Source organism: Mytilus edulis, chromosome 13 (genome assembly GCF_963676685.1).
Source record: "Mytilus edulis chromosome 13, xbMytEdul2.2, whole genome shotgun sequence".
Taxonomy (NCBI): Eukaryota; Metazoa; Mollusca; class Bivalvia; order Mytilida; family Mytilidae; genus Mytilus; species Mytilus edulis.
This window is the reverse complement of record NC_092356.1, coordinates 42,742,105-42,756,752: the sequence shown is the minus strand read 5'-3', so window position 1 is coordinate 42,756,752 and position 14,648 is coordinate 42,742,105.

The window sequence follows — 14,648 nt, the reverse complement described above, 5'->3', positions numbered from 1 at the left end:
AGACTTATAATCGAATTTGTTTTGTCTGTCTGATCCCTACTAATTATTAGTACCACCAACTTCTTTTTCATTACAGACTTTTATACGTTTTTGTACAGATTTATATTTCTGAACGGGACAGGATGAAAGTATTTATAGATATAAGAAGATGTAGTATAAGTGCCAATGAGACAACTCTCTATTCAAGTTACAATTTATAAAAGTAATCCAAGTTAACGGTCTTCAACACGAAGTATCGGTTCACACATAGCAGCAAGCTATGAAGGGCATTAAAAATGACTAGTGTAAAACTATTCAAACGGAAAACCAATGGTTCAATCTATATATAAAAAACGAGAAACACTTATGAACCACACCAACAAACGACAACTACTGAACATAAGATTCCTGACTATTATGGATACATATATACAAGGAACTTATAAATATTGTAAAGACCTTTAAAAAATGTTTGTAGTCGAACTGTACAAATGAAACCCTATAAGTGCTTAGTTTTTGCTAAACTGTTTCAAACTGAGCTTTCTCTCGATTGAGTGAAAAGACCATTTCGCCTCTTTTTTAGAAGAAACTAAATACTTTACGAACACGATATGTCTGCTTAAAAAATACGAGTAAATACGTAGATGTAATTGTTATTATTTGTTTATCTAATATAAATATTTTACTATTCATGCAGCTATTATCAAAGTACACAAATAAGGCGATTTTGTAAGGAGAAAACTTTCCAGCAGAAACAAAATGATGTAAAAGTTAAAACCGATAATTCAGTGCATTGTCTGATACAATAGGTAATTTAAAAGAACTAACTGGTCTATGCAGAAAACAATTAACGAAAACTTATATGGCAGACGGTAACTAACGACAACCAATCAATTACAAGCCTAGGAATAAGGAATGTAATGAGGTAAGGCATGTTTATTATCGTTAAACCATCAACTTACCTTGACCAGGAATGAAACGGCACATCATCAGAACAACTTGTAACAAATGGTTTGAATAGTTTGTGTCTTGTGTATTATTATTTGTCCGTTTGTCTTTTTCTTTTTTAATCATGGCGTTGACAATTCTATCCATGAGTGTGAATGTTCCACTGGCATCTTTCGTCCCTCTATTGAAAAGACTTGACTGAAAGCTAGTCCAAAGTCAATTATAACATGACATTTTCCTTACACTTTTGAAACAAAGTCATGTTCTAATTCAAATTGAACAGAAGCTGCACGTGGTTGACACGATGTAAGTATTTAGAACAACACTGGTATCAAAATGGACATTTGTGGTGTTCTTGCTCGGTAGGAAATTATATTAAATCATTCTGCATGAACTCATCATTACTACCAGGATTAAAATAGTGTTTTGTCTACTAAAGCCTCATTACTGACGCTCGTATTAAAACAAATTAAAAGGGCCAAATGAAGATATGTTTACATAAACTTATTTAACGTGAAAACGGTTGATTTTCTATGCCGTTTTTGAATCATCAAATCACAATGGTTAGCTTTCGAACGTGTACATGTAATATATGTCCACCTCGTTATAAAGATGTCTATAAATAGAGCGCCTAAACATGTTTAAATGTGTAAAGGTTATGGCATGAAATAATAATCTTAATTCATCATTCCATACTAAACACAATCTTTAAGTTTTAACACACGACTATTTGTAGTCTTCGATAACACTTTGAGACAAATCACACTGTAACAGTCAACAGTTTTGTAAAGGCCGCAGTGCCTAATACAATAATTCATCATAATCCTGTTGGTTCAGTATTTGTGTGAGGGATAACACTACATGTAATATGACGCATTCGATACATGTAAACATGAGACGGCTTTTCAAGAATACACGGTATAAGAACACTGAAACATGTCGACGGCGTGCGTTGAAATCAAGTCTTCAAATTGTGATATAAAGAGTAATGTTCTTATCCGTCAACACTGATTATCGTATTGCGTGGAAAACAATTACAGGGAAAATATACCACATGAAAGTTTACGGTGAAATTTCAAATCGGAAATTTATACTTAAAAGCTTTATTTATAAAAAAAAACGGAACATTAATTACTTCCAAAAATAAATAATTGAAGATAGCTTCGTCAGCACAAAATTCTATTCAAATTCGTCTCATTTTTAGTAAATTAATGTCAAATGCAGGCAATTTGTTGAATTTTAAATGGCTTTTGGTTTCGAATTTGTGATTCAACATAATTTGTTATGGTTTCATTAAACTAATGGTCAACTACATGAACTGAAAACACAACGAAACAATTTCTGCGTGTTTCGGTGTATTACATATAAAGGTCCCGATATACTTTTCATTTGTCGTTATCCTTAACTGCAGAAATATAGGCTATGCTCGTTTCGATGGTATATTTGCCAATTTGTTGAAATCTGTTCAATTTTACATATGCAATCACGTGCCCAAATCAATAACACAAGCATGAGAACCATGAATTGCTAACCTGTCAATATATAGTGTTAAGAGTAGCAATATTGGTTAATTATGACCAAAAGTATTGCGCAACTGACTAGTTTCTGAGCAATTATGTTGTCTAGTCCATTTGATCAAATCATTGCGAAATTAACTTGGTTTGGCTTTCTTGCCATGTGCGATCGTTCGTGAAATATATATATCCTAAGTGATATTTTTTCTGTGCTGTCAACTTGATAACTTGAGTGTTGGTTAAAACACATAGCGACTTTGACCTTGAACGAGCAATCCAGGAACCGTTATGTGTAAAATAATTTAGAAAGTTCAATGTAAATATAAACCTGAATAAGAATTTTGTTGATAAATAAAATTTCAAGATGACCTAAAAAGTAAAATAATAGAAATACCAAACTTTCAGAAAATAAATTTAGAACGGAAATCTTTTATCAAATGCAAAATCAACGGAAAATGGAAAACAACGTTTATACTCCTGACTTGGTACAGACATTGAAAGTGTGTACATATGTATAGTTATACCTTATAACTAAGAAGATGTGGTACGAGTACCAATAAGACACCTCCATTTCCAAGCCAGAACGTATAAAAATAAACATTGGTAGGTCAAAGTATGACCTTCAACACGGAGCCTGGTAAGAAAGCTATAAAAAGCCAAAATTGGCTAGTGTAAAATAATTCTTTCGGTCTAATCTATATAAGAAACAAAAAAACCTATGAACTACAAAAACAGACAATAACCAATGAACAACAGGCTCCTTAGACGTTTACCGCAGAATCTGCAGAAATAAAAAAAAATGTATGCTGAGACCCAAGCTTAAGTAAAGCTTTATTATAAGCGTAATGTGTTTAATTATATGATACTTACATTGAATATCACATCTTTTTTAATTAACATTTTTAAATTTAGTCTGCTTAGTTCTTAAACATGTCTGATACCCGTATTTTAGATTTTAAAATCAATCTTCTTTTTTCAATCAGCGTTCAAATTGATTCAAAGGTATAATTTTATTGGTTTGTAAAAGTCATGAAAACACTAATAAACCTAATAACATAGATTAATAACAAATCTGTGTCCCGTAAGCCATCTTGTCTGCCGCAATTTGTATAATCTTGTATAATCTTGCAGACAAATTAAAGCTCGAAAATGTGTTTGATCAGCAAAAATTGATTGACAACACAAACTGACTATAATCTTAATGAAACTGATGTCGAGAGATGCAGTGTCAAGTGAATCTTGAGATGCAATCATAGAACATGATTGACATTATGGCTTGGTGCAATATTATTTACATCTTTTTAACATGGAAGGTTTTAAGATAATTAATTTGAAATTTTTTAGATATGTGCATACCAAGAAGTACACTTCACAATGATAACTCTTGATTTTTTGTCATGATGCGTACTTTCCTAATTATTCTATGTAGATTTCTCAGACACACGGGTGTTTTACTATGTAAACAAACAACCCCACAATTTGATTATTTTTTTTCCCAACGAGGTGACTTTTTGAATAATTTCTAGTGTTACAATTGCCAGTCTCAAGTGTCGTCTCCAAGTCTTCTTGATTAATTTCTGGTGTAACAATTGCCAGTCGTCAAATGTCGTCTCCTAGTCTGACTGTTATTTATGAAGTGTCTTTCATTATTTAACACCAGCCATGTATAGTATCCTTAGCTGATTGGCAAATCAAGTTTCTTGACACATTCGACATATTTCTTCTGGTCAGCTAAGGATCGTACTGAATAATTTTCAGAGGGATTGTAACAAAGCAAAGCATATTGCAAGTTTATTAATTGTTTTAACATTTCATGTTTTAAAATGTTGATATTTCTCTTTAAATTATATTAACCTGGTAGCTACTGTACTTGTAATTGTGCATTTAATAGTAATCAAATTTGAGGCAACATTAGGTTACCATAATTAAAATCTCATTAAGCCAATTTAAAGATGCAAATCAAGGTAAAAATGCGGATGTCATATGCACTCCATAAGGATTGAGACTGTGTGTGTCTACAGAGTAAACCTTTTCTGCTAATTATATGCATTACCTGTTCTTTATATTATACTCTGTCAAAATGTCACAATCCGTAAATGTTTAGAAATTATTATTATATATTCAAAGATATGCCTTGAGGGTCTTTTTGTCAATTTTTAAAAAGATTATTATTTCTATCACTTGACAGGGTAGTAAGATAACTTCATCTCACTTTAATATGTTCATAGATATAATTCAATAAAACATTTGACAACTTGAATATTTTTTCCAAAAAATAAAGCGAATTTTCGCCATAATTGCTGTTCAAATACCATTGAGAATAAACTTATTGACTAAATATAATGATGAACTTAAAATAGTATGTTCGTATTTCTCAAGGTACAGTTAACATATTGGAATTCTTAAGCTCTAATTTAATTGTTGCTCAATTAAATCCTTGGCATTTCAACGTATTATCTAACCAAGTTAACATGCCATTAGAGAATAAGTTATCGTAGCTTAATAGTGAACGTAGTCGCACGCACTTTGAACAAACACATTTTTCTATCGTGTGAACTATAGATATGTATGATACAAGCAATACTTACTCTTTGTACATCTGTTAAAAGTCTGTAGCCCGTATTTCGATGGTTATCGGGGTAGGTTTTTTTTTTGTGGCATTTTGTTGTTTTTTGTGTATTGTTCTGTTTTAAATTTTGCCGTTGTCTTTTCTTTTGAAATGTTTCACATTATTTTATCAAGTCAGGCCTTTTATAGCGGACTATACGGTATAGGTTTTATTTACTGTCGGAAGGCCGTATTGTGATCTACTGTTGCTTACATTCACGCCATTTGGACTCTGGTGGATATCTGTCTTATTGTCAATCATACTACATCTCCTTACATTTCTATTTGTTTCTGCATAATAGTCATATTTACCAATTTCAAGTACATGATGTGTTTTATGTATCTATCAAAAATCGTAGAGAACTGGTTGTCATCTGAATAGTTGATTCCATCATCAGTCTGTCAAAAATGACAGATAATCGTTATTAAGACATTTTATAATTCATCAGATTCCGTTGTTAACTCATTGGGTAATATTAAATATATCTGATATTTAGTGTTATTCAGTGTTTTTTGTCAATCATTTGTCAGAGTAAACCTCTTTGGATTAATTTAATCTTCTTCTAGAAATTTTAAATGTTCTTATATGCGGCCCTTTTTATTTATGTTATATCCTTCAAAGTCTATTTTATTACATCGTAAGAGTCTTCTTGTGTCGTAAGATCTGAAGTCAGAATTCTACTTACATTGCAAAATCCTTTTATTTTTTCTATGTTCATTACTTAGCCTAAGTTGACTATCGCCTTCTTGGATGGATTCATGTTGTTTAAGCTCTAATTTATTTTAGATCTTTTTTTTATTTTAAACACTTCGCTCTTATGAAACCCTACTTTTATGAATAAAAGCAACATTAGTATATCGGTGTTTAAAAGTCAAACATCGATTGAGAGAAAAAAAATTACAAACCAAAACCGAGTGAAACACATCAGTCATGAGAGTTAAACTAAGGAACATGAAGAATTCCAAAATGCAAAAAAAAACACCAAACGCTAACACACATAGCAACGAACTATTTGTAGCAAACGTGGAGCAAGCAACCATAGAAGGATTTCATGAAGACCTCTTTGATACCAAAACTGCTAAGATTTCTGTCGTTTTCACATAATTGTGGTGAGTAGAATTCAAAAGGACTTGGAACAATCTTGGAACTAAAATATATTGCGGACTTTCGTTTAGTTATTTCCGTGGTGAACATTGCATTATCTGTCGTTTTCTGACATTTTACTGAACTATTGCTACCATTTCACTTTTCATCCTTATTTAAGTAAGAAATTCATGCCAGCGGCAAGTATCAAATTAAAAAAATATAATGTCTATTTAGAGTTTGATAATTGTCTAATAATAATAAATCCTGTCCACTTGATCGCCGTTTTTATTGTTTGCAACTGTCTGTGTTACAGTTGTATTTCGTTTACAACGGTTGTATTTCCTAAATTAAAGAATATTATGCAAGAAAATTTAGTTTAAACTGATACATTTATTGTGCATGTAAATTGACTGCCTTTGACGTGCTTCAATAGTGGCAGAAGTTGTGCTTTAAACATACCCGCATATAACTATTTCAAGAGATAATTGGAAGTTCTTTAAGATGCTTGAATGGTAGCACCATTCGTTATACTGGTTTTCATCTAACAGGAAAGCGTTATCTTTGTAATTCTCAAAGATTAAACCGACTATTGTTAAAAAATAAATAATTTCCTTTCCCTTCATGATATAAAGATCTAATTAGATTATTCGGATGACATTTTCCGTGTTGTTGTCAGATGAAATGAAGTCAGGGGTAAAGTAGTTTCGGCCTCGCTCTTGAAATGTCAAGAAGATTTTCCGCTTGATTGACATGACATGAACGACGAGTTATCAGAATGATAGACAATCATTGTGTTTGTTCAACTACCAATCACTTTCTACTTGTCTTTTCTAAAGTTGATGGCCATGTAATAAATAATGAAAAATAAAGTTTTGTGACATGTTTCGCGATTCTTTAATAAACTATTACCAAAGAAAGTGCAACTCCGGAAATCGATCTTTATAGCAAGTGAAATATATTTCCTGATCACTTTCAACAACACGGAAAGTGATGTTTTCTTAAAAGATGAAGTGCAAGATAGTGTGATGAACTTGCACTTTGATAATTAAATCGTATTGCAAATCACGCAAAATACAGATTCTGTTGCACAGATTGAAATGATAAAATATTGTGCAATATATTCATATGACATTTTTGTAGGCGTTGTGTCACGAATTGGAAAATCTGAGATGTGGATAAAAAGTTACTTGGTTACTGACGAGAAATAAATTTTCTGAATGCTCAATCAGTACATCGAATTAAATTCTAATAACTTATAAATTTGTATTTCTACCATTCTGCTGATAACATTGCTGATGAAATTCAGGTCACTAAGGGTATCACCATACTATATCAATAGAAAGTCATTTTCTAGTGGTTTGATATTTGATATTTAATCTTTTTCAGCGGAGTAAGAGATGTGAAAATAGTATGTATCAATTTCAATGATTTTCTCCTAAAGAAATGATGTTCTTTATGTTAAGCTGAGTTGTGTGATCGTTTGATGTTAATATCACTTAATGTTTTAATACTTTATAATTCGAAATATTTCTTTTTGAGGACTATTAAAAAGAAATAGGAATCATGATGTCAGCATAATCCGTTAAATATAATTCATAGCATTGTTGTTTTGAATTTGATAAAGTTAGTCGATGTAGTTGTTGATGAACACCTCATCTACCAGAGTATAACTAGTGCTACTGTTCTTTTATATTTGGTATTGAAACTTGAGAACTTTTTCTTATGCGTGCTCATGAACTAGTTCTCGCGGCCTTTACCTATATATGTTTACTTTTATATATTGTTTCTTCTCATTAATTCTTCAAGTTTTTATATTTTCAGATTATATATAGGATACATAAACAAACAGCAAAATGCATATACATATGTATGGTTCATCCAGTTAAAAAATCTAGAAATAAAGTACTATAAGAGAGAACGGGTTTGTTATAACAAGAGCAACGCGACGGGTTCCACATGTGGAGCAGAACCTGCTTTACCCTTCCGGAGCACCTGAGATCACCCCCAGTTTTTTAGGGATTCTTCTTGCTAAGTCTCTAGTTTTCTATGCTCTTTTTTGTGTACTATTATTTGTCTGTTTGTCTTTTTCATTTTTAGCCAAGGCGTTGTTAGTTTATTTTCGATTTATGAGTTTGACCGTTCCTCTGGTATCTTTCGCCTCTCTTTTGTTTTCGTTGAGAATAGTTTTTTTCCTGTATAATAGTTATATTATTTATTTGTTTAAAACTCGTTAGAGTAGATGTGAAACGGGTTCTTGTTTTTGGATATTAATGAATATGGGTAATATATGCATGGGAAACACTTATAAGGTTTTAAGCTGGGTTATGTTTTATTATATGAAGAAAGGTCAGTCAGTCAATCAACATAAGAACATGCCTGTAGCAAGTCAGGACTATGAAAATTGTAATCCATTCGTTTGGTGTGTTTGAGCCTTTTATTTATTTATTTGATTAGGGAATTTCCGTTATGAATATTCTACGGGGCTCAGTATTTTTGTGATTTACTTTTCAGTTCACTATTTTGTCACATATTAGTGTATGATTATACCAAGCTTGAATTTAGCTATCCTTGACATTTTTTATATGAAATATAAGAATATTGTTGTTATATATTATAATTGTCTATTATGCTATTTAACATTGTTTACAAGAAATATAATATACTGCAAGCAACTAAGATTTATATGTCATATCATGGCTCTTAGTAAAGATGTTTTAGAACATCTGACATTTTTCGAATTTAATTGTAAATTAAAAATTAAAAAAACAACCCATACGCACATTTGCACACCAACATAAACATCAATTGGAAATAACAACTTAATAAGAGACATTCTTTTTCTTTTTCTGTGTTCATACAGACATAAAACATTGCACGACACAATCTTAATTATGTACTGAATGAATAGATGATTTCAAAGACGTAAATCGTTATTAAATTTTTCTTGACTTTTGTTATTTGTATTGTTTTTTAATTCGATAATATAACAAAACGTCACGACAATTTCTCATCTCATAAGATGCTAATGCTAAATTCAATTGTCGTGTTTCGGTAAATCAGTTGTCGAAATCCAATCTCATCTTTCTCTTTGTCAATGCTAGACTATCCCAACATAGATTGGAAATTGAGATAATGTGGTAGATTATATTCAATTATTTCCAAATCAAATAATGCCATGTGTAAATTCGTCTCTTTCTTTTGTGTAATTTCTATGAATTTCCTTAAGAAAATATTGTATTTTTCATTAATACATTCATGTGCGTATGTACAGTTTCCTTTACACGTAATCGAGTCACGTTTAATGAGTTAGAAAACTTTCAGATTTTAAAAAATATTTATTAATCGGAAGCTTTCGTGATGTTTGAATGAAGTTTGATATTTTAAAATATGATGCAGAAAAATGCTTCTAGAAGCAATTCTGATATCATAAGAGGGATAGTAAGGTGAATTTTGGGATGACTCTTTAATACGCAGTTTAATCTTAAATTAGGAACATGATAGTTGTTGTCGTGTCGTTCTTTTGGTTGACGAGTGTTTAACTTTTCCCTGTTTGTATTTACCTTTGAGTTCTGTCATTTTGTCATACTTTTTAAAAATTTTAAATGTAAAATGGACTTTCACATTTAATTCAAGATTGCATCCTCAAAGGAGTAGGTCCGGTATGGGCCGATTTTGGCCTCAAATTTCAAGTTCATCTGACAAAAGATTTTAGACATTTTTTAAACACTTAAGTGTCTATTTCAGTTTTTTCAATAAGTTTATGTGAAAGATTTTAACTGATTTACTCATTAAAAACGGTTCGATTCTAGACTAAAGATGTTTTTTGTCAAAAATTAAAGTGGCCGCATCCGTGTTCATCCACAACCTTTATATATGTTATGTATTATCATGAAATACAACTTATATTTCAATATTAAAAATGAACACGAATGCGGCCACTTTCATTTAAGACGAAAACCGTCTAAAATTTAACTAAAATGCTAACATTGTGAAGATTTCAGTAATTTAGTAGGAATTAATGATGCAAGTACCCGATATATGTGCATTGTATTGTCAAAAGCAGCCCATATTTATGCAACAGAAGCATTTAACATCCCAATAAATAACTAAAAGATTACATTTTAACAATTTTGTAAAACTGATAAATTTTGGGGCCTAAAAGGGGGCTTACTGAACATACTCCTTTATGCTTATAAGTCGTCATCTATGCTGTCTGTTATCCATTTAAATCAGCTTTAGTCACTTTGACTTCCTTGGTGCATGATTCTGTTTGAAATGATTATTTCTACGCATTCTCTTGTGCATGTTTTCTAGTTCGATAGCAGAATTATATACATGAATTTCCCCTCTTATTGGTTTGTATTTACTCTTCATCCTGTTCCGTAAGCAAATGTACCAATAGATCACATAGACGCATGAAATAAAGAGATCAATGTTATAAAAAAATCATAAAACGATTTCATCTTTCTTATACTCTGCATGATTTTAATACCTTGAATATACACCATTTTATTTGTTTTCTGCTTTGTTGCGTTTGTGTGCTTTCCTTTTGACTTACTAGTATCTCTACGTCTCCATATTTCATAGTGTTAGTTTGGTTCCTATATTAATCGTTGTCAGACAGTTTTGGATTAAGCTACTTCAGTGACAATAATCAATAATCAGAAGACCTGATTTAATGTGGATAATTACACGTTGCTATAACATCGAAGGTAAAGCAAAATCTTATAAAATTAGCAAACCATATATTCCTACATCTAAAGGTTGAAGAATTATACTCAATCGATGATCCAACGTTAATTCATTAGATAATGCAATAAATGCAACGGTATTGTGATAATCATTCTAGAAATATAGTGTCTGCAAAGCATGTATTTGTTTAGGGGGTCTTTTTTGGAAAATATTAAATTCCCATTCTTGTATGTGATAGCAGATTAAAGCAGTCATCTAGACATGCAAGTTTTCTAAGCCGTCAATATATTATTTTTCTCTTAATTGCAATATGCTTTCCCAATGTTGTAATCAAATACAAATGAACCATGCAATGCAACAGGGTAAATGGTAAGTGGATCGTCATGGAAGAGTTTGTGCATACAAAACTTGCTGCCTCCGAATTTTGAAAACAAAATTGTAGCATTTAAACTTCGGAATAAAACAATGAATACCAAGTTTAATATTTGTGAAATCAGATTTTTTTTTAGATAACATGTCATTGCTTAGGCGTTCATTATATGAGTAAAAAGGACAAAATAAGGGACGGCGTCATGGTGCAAAATCATAGTTTTATATTTTGTTTTTGTGATGCAATTCTAATAAGCTATTGTAGTACGTGAATATACATACAATTAAAAAGAACAGCTTCACATATCATTATGAAATAAACCACACACGACATTATAAAGGCAACAGTAGTATACCGCTGTTCAAAAATTAATAAATCGATAGACAAAAACATACTCGGGGTAACAAACTAAAACTGAGGGAAACGCATTAAATATAAGAGGAGAACAACGACACAACATTAAAATGTAACACACACAGAAACGTACTAAGCATTAGACAAAATCCTATGAGAATAACAAATATAACATCAAAACCAAATACTTGAATTTGGGATAGATAAGTACCGTGACACGTCTTTTAGTAATGTGAATTCACACTCAAAAATAAGAGAAAACAAACGGTACAACGGAAACACAACGTTGATTTGTAACACACACGGAAACGAACTATAATATAACAATGGCCATATTCCTGACTTGGTACATAGCATTTTTAAAGGCAAAAATGGTGGGTTGAAATTATACTTACTTTCACCCGGATATCAGTCCATGCAGCGACTGCTTTAATAAGAAGCGTAACGGTTTCACTTCTTATTTAGTCGTTGGATTTGAAATAAATTTTAAAAACACTACCATGATAACATACAAAAAACTCATCATAGATACCAGGATTATGTATTTGCACCAGACGCGCGTTTCTTCCACAAAAGACTCACGAGAGACGCTCGAAATAAAATGTAAAAAAATCCAAATAAAGTACCAATTTGAAGAGCATTGAGGACCCAAAATTCCAAAAAGTTTTGCCTAATACACCTGAGTAATCTATTCCTGAGGAAGAAAAGCCTTAGTATTTCAAACATTCAAAATATAAAAGAGTTTGAAACCTTTCGCCTCTGTCATGTCTGTTTTGAATAATATTTGATATCAAAGAATTAGAATTCTCATCGAAAATTTTCCATTATGATGCATCACTATTAGTGAGTTACTTGATAACATATATTACATTTTTGGTCAAAAGGTTAAAACTTATATTTAAAAAATATATGAAGTTAGCCAGATGAATAAGGTAGTTTTCAAAAACAACCATACAAGAGGGGGGAAAACAAGAAATAATATCGAAAGGTAAATTTCTATTTCTGTGAAGGTCGAAGAAGGATGAGGGACTGCCGCTTGATTATTGATTAGTAACAATATGTTTGTGCATCTTCATGACGATTGTCTGCATGACGAATACAAATTGTTTTGTTCAAGAATACTCAGGGATTTAACATAAGTCGAAGATGCATTAACATACGAAACACAGAATTTACCCTTTCTATGTCATAGTGAAACCATTTAACATCTTATCTTGTGTCCTTATGTGCAACAGTTTGAGGGAAAATCGACTTAAACTGATTCATCTAAAGATCTATACTAGGGGAAATGGCACGCCTTACTTAAAGTTGTATAAAACTAGTTTATGATCATTATGATGTTATAACAATTATTATACCAATGCATACATCTATACTCTATATTAACTCATATGTGCATGTTTTCAATATATATTACAAATACATAAGGTAAATTTGAAGAAGAAAAAAAATTCGGTCGCTGGTTGTGGATCGAAAACAATGCCTGCTAATTTACTTACAGGATTTGATTCTGAAGATTACCAGTTCACCAGACAGAGACAAAATATAAAGGTTTCTAATAGTTATAAACATATTATTAATACATTTTAAAGGAATTCAATTCCATCAATTGCTACTGATTACATTGTATGATATTAAGGCTTGCAAGATAATGGAGATAAAAGTAAAAGTCATTGGTCACAGCTCATTAGCCGTGAATCTTGAAATTAAATTGATACTTTTTATATCATTTTATGTGAAAATAATAAACAACAAGATAAGATTTGACCTTTTAACATCATTAATCAAACCTGTGAGCTCTACTGATTTTTATTCAAAAATCTGTCAACACATTGATAAACAATAAAACAGATCACAGTCTTCGAAAACATGTTTTTTCAACTGTTTTATTCCGCGTTATGCAGATGGTAAAAAGTTTAAAACACAGTAAAAGTAATCAACGATACCAGACTTATAATTTAGTTTGCCAGATGGGAGTTTAGTCTATAAATGATAAATCAGTGGCATTCAAATCTAAACAGGTTGATGACCAGACATAATTCCAAGTTCCGAGAATATTGAAAACAAATAATCAAAAAATCAAGTCATATTTATGTTCATGCTTTCTTTGCCTGAGAGTAGAAAAATTCTCAGTGGTTTTAATATAAATATACTTTTACTGAACTGGTGTTCCAAAAGCAGTGAATTGTAACTGGGTTTTTTTTATAGATATAACTGAACTATTTGAAACGATTTTGCAACGATCATGGGTACTTCAAGATTCCTTTGAAAAAACGTATACCCCAAGAACATAGCTGTCAGTGTCCAAGTTTTATCACAAGTTACTTGCCATCTCAAGCTGATAGCGAAAGTGCGGTAAAGCAGTAGCTGTCTTGTTAAAGGTTATTAATAGCAGTCATTTAGGTAAAGCTACAAATGTTGAAGTGGAATGTTACCAAAACAATTTTGTGTAAAGTTTCAATAAAGATAATTCTATAGAGTGTTTTACACATAATTATCTTTTGAAGTTATAATAAGGAATAAACTCTCTGTATACCTGTATAGAATGCAGGTCCATTCTTTGGATAAAAAATAATTATTTTAAAGTTTAATGTCAATGCATCATTCTGTAAATTCAAAATTTTTAATGTTTTCACACTAAATGTTTGAAAGTTTCTTTTTTGTTGATTTTATTCAAATTTCATGGCAAAAATAAGAAGAGTCTCTCCTGCATAACTTTGTCCTTAGACAGTTTTTTATTTGGTCTTCCATTGTTTAGGTAATTGTTGATTAAATCATTATTTTGGCCTTGAGCATCATCACATCTTAGTTAGTTCACGTAGTTATGCATCTAAATTTGTAATTTTATCTTTATTTTCAGAGTTTACAGTATTGTGTGAAAGAAATCATCTTATTTGTGTTTCATAAGTTTTTGCAATTCAAAATTTTGGGATCAGTATTTTGTTTTTTCAATAAAAAAATAAAATCAGTGCCGATGAGGAATGCCAGAAAATCGGGAAACATGTGGTTTTAACTGGTTTAACAACTAGTCTTGCAACGTGTCAAATTTTTGTCATTTCGGCCGGTTCTAGAGGACCATACCACTGTGATAGACGTA